Genomic DNA, 3,219 nt, shown 5'->3' on the forward strand with positions numbered 1-3,219 from the left:
CTAAGGTGGGTGGAGGCATATTTTCAATAGTTTCAATTTTTGCCTTATCCACCTCAATTCCTCTTTCAGAAACTTTGTGGCCTAGGACTATATGTTCATTCACCATAAAGTGACATTTTTCCCAATTAAGTACAAGGCCTTGACATCTCTGTAAAACTTTAGAAAGATTGGTCAAACAAAAATCAAAAGTATCACCAAATACAAAGAAATCATCCATAAAGATTTCAATTATATCCTCTACCATATCAAAAAATATAGTCATCATACATCTTTGGAAAGTAGCAAGGGCATTACAAAGCCCAGAGGGCATCCTACGGTAAGTATAAGTATCATAAGGACAAATAAAAGTTGTTTTCTCTTTGTCTTCTGGTGCTATTAGTATTTGAAAATACCCAGAGTAACTATCTAGAAAACAATAATAACTATGCCCTGCTATTCTTTCCAACATATTATCCATAAATGGAAGGGGGAAGTGGTCTTTACACGCTGCTTCATTTAATTTTCTATAATCTATACAAACGCACCACCCAATTACCACTCTTGTGGAGATAAGCTTATTCTTATCATTTTTACCACAGTGTACCTCTCTTCTTTGTGACTACTTGCACTGGATTCACCCAAGAACTGTTAGAGATAGGATAAATAATACATAAATTAATCAATTTCAAAACTTTTGCTCTGACTACTTCCTTCATATGTGAGTTAAGCCTTCTTTGTTGTTGCACCTTAGGTGTGTAATTTTCCTTTATAAGGATTCTATGTGTACAAATAGAGGGGCTGATGCCCTTTATGTCAGTTATAGACCATCCAATGGCCAACTCAAACTCCCTCAGGACCCTTAACAACTTATCTTCCTATTCAGAATTTAAAGCAAAAGAAACTATAACAGTGTTAGAATCACCTAAAAATGCATATTTTAAATGAGAGGGCAGGGGCTTCAATTCAACAGAAGGTGGTGAGTCTGGGGAGGGGAGGGGCAATAAATTGCCTAATCCTAGATCTTTATAATGCCTTGTATGATGTTTATTTTCAATTTCAAAAACATCTAAACAACATTATTGTCTTATATCTAACTATGAACCTCCCTTTCTTTTTCATTTTTCATTTTAGTGCGATGCATGCCTTAAGAGGATCACTATATGAGTACCTATTAAAATGTTTTTAGGCTAGTGTATCAATAACATCAATGCTAAAAACATTCTCATCAAAGCAAGGAAACTTTGTAGCTTTAGATACTTGAAATAATTTGTTTTGGTTACCCACTTGAAAAAGTAATGTTCCTTCACATACACCAATCAAAGCCCTACCAGTTACTAAAAATGGCCTCCCTAATATTAGAGAGACATTCCAGTTATCCCCAATATCTAAAATAATAAAATCAATAGGAATATAAATTTTACCGACTTTAACTATAATATCTTCAACCACGCCTCGTGGATATCTAATTGACCTATCTACAAGCTAGAGGGTCACGTTGATTGGTTTAATATCTGTTATCCCAAGCTTTCTGCATAAAGAATAAGGCATCAAATTAACACTAGCACCTAAATCACATAAACAATTTTCAATAATATTAGAACCAATATCACAAGGAATAGTGAAACTCCCTGGATCATTCAGTTTGGGTGGTAGCTTCTTCTATATAATTGCACTGCACTCCTCTGTAAGTGGCACTGTGGCATAATCTTCCAACCTTTGCTTGTTTGAAACTATATCCTTGATGTATTTGAGATAAGAAGGTATTCTTGCTAAGGCTTCTATAAAAGGCACATTAATTTGGATATTTCTTAACATCTTGAGAAACCTTTGGAAGCCTGAATCTTGATCTTTCTTTTTAAGATGTTCAATATTTAGGATAGGAGGTACATAAGGTTTGAGTCTAGATGGAGAAGGACTACTTTGAATCACATTATTGGCTTTGAGAACTTTAATTACCTCATCATTATCTCCAATATTCTTCTTATCACTTACCTTGTTATAAGTCCTTTTAGCCCCAATGTTAGCTTCTTGAAGTTCTTTACCATTCCGTAAGGTGATTGCCATGACTCCCTCCCTTGGATTGACTTTAGTATTGCTAGGAAATTTGTTTTGACTCTGTCCAATAAGCAAGCTAGCCAAATTGCTTATTTGAGCTTCCACGTTTTTCTAAAGTTTCCTATTTACGACTCTATGTTTCTTACAGAGGCTTGAGTTGATGCAACTACTTGCTTGAGTTGGTTCAATTTCTTGATTCATGTTCTTCATGTGGTTAGCTTGGTGAGTGGCCATTTGAGCTAAAGCTTCCTCCAACCTTGTTGTGTGATCCTCTATTGTGTTTCTTTGCTGTTGGAAACCTGATAGTGCTTATGGCCTTTGAGGGGTAGAATTTTGCCAAGCAAAATTAAGATGATTTCTCCACCCCAGATTGTATGTGTTAGAGTATGGGTCATTCTTGGGATTGGCACCCATATAGTTAGCCTCCTCCACATAATCACCATCATTGCCTGCATGAAGAGAATTATTAATAGATGAAGTAGAAAGGGAATTAACAAGATTAAAAGTTTTCGTTAATAAATTCAAACACTTTGTTAAATCCCTTAAGTCAAGAGATAGGTTTGAAGTAGTGACTTCAATAGCTACTGCCCTCCTTCCTCGAATTGACTTTTGCCTTGAATTTGATGCTAGAGTCCTGTAAATGTCCTATCTTTCTTCAGCTATCATGTTATTTGGGTCACCATGAGCTGCATTATCAACTTTGCTTTGATTGTCTGATGTGAGCCCATTATAGAAAAAGTCCATTAAGAGTATATGTGGGAATTGATGATGAGGACATTGGCTAATGAGGAGATTATACTGCTCCCATGCTTCATGAAATGACTCATCAGCTAGTTGCGTGAAAAAGTGAATCTTGTCCCTTAACTCTAAAGTCTTCTATGGTGAGTAATATTTTAGCATAAACTGCTCATACATTTGATTCCAAGATGTTATAAAACCTTCTGGTAAGTGTAGAAGCCATTAACGAGCACCTCCCTTCATACAGTATGGAAAGCAACGCAACTTCAAATCATCATTTGATAAGCCATTCAATGGCAATGTGTCAATTACTACATAATACTCCCTTATAAAATCCAAGGCATCTTCAATTGTATGGCCATTGAAATTGGGTAGTGCATTCAGATGTATATTTTTAAATTCATAATTGCACGCAGCAATACTTAGCTTAATGCAAGATGGATTAGA

The 3,219-nt window shown here is 35.5% G+C and overlaps 1 non-coding gene across 1 annotated transcript; it reads left to right on the forward strand.

Moving 5' to 3' along the window:
• Nucleotides 1-2,794: 2,794 nt before the first annotated feature.
• LOC114740258 (small nucleolar RNA R71) lies at nt 2,795-2,900 on the forward strand. The gene has a single exon (XR_003739674.1). It is a non-coding gene; the product is annotated as a small nucleolar RNA R71 (small nucleolar RNA).
• The last annotated feature ends 319 nt before the right edge of the window (nt 2,901-3,219 follow it).

Source organism: Neltuma alba, unplaced genomic scaffold (assembly GCF_004799145.2).
Source record: "Neltuma alba isolate B1F8T4 unplaced genomic scaffold, ASM479914v2 tig00003082_pilon, whole genome shotgun sequence".
Taxonomy (NCBI): domain Eukaryota; kingdom Viridiplantae; phylum Streptophyta; class Magnoliopsida; order Fabales; family Fabaceae; genus Neltuma; species Neltuma alba.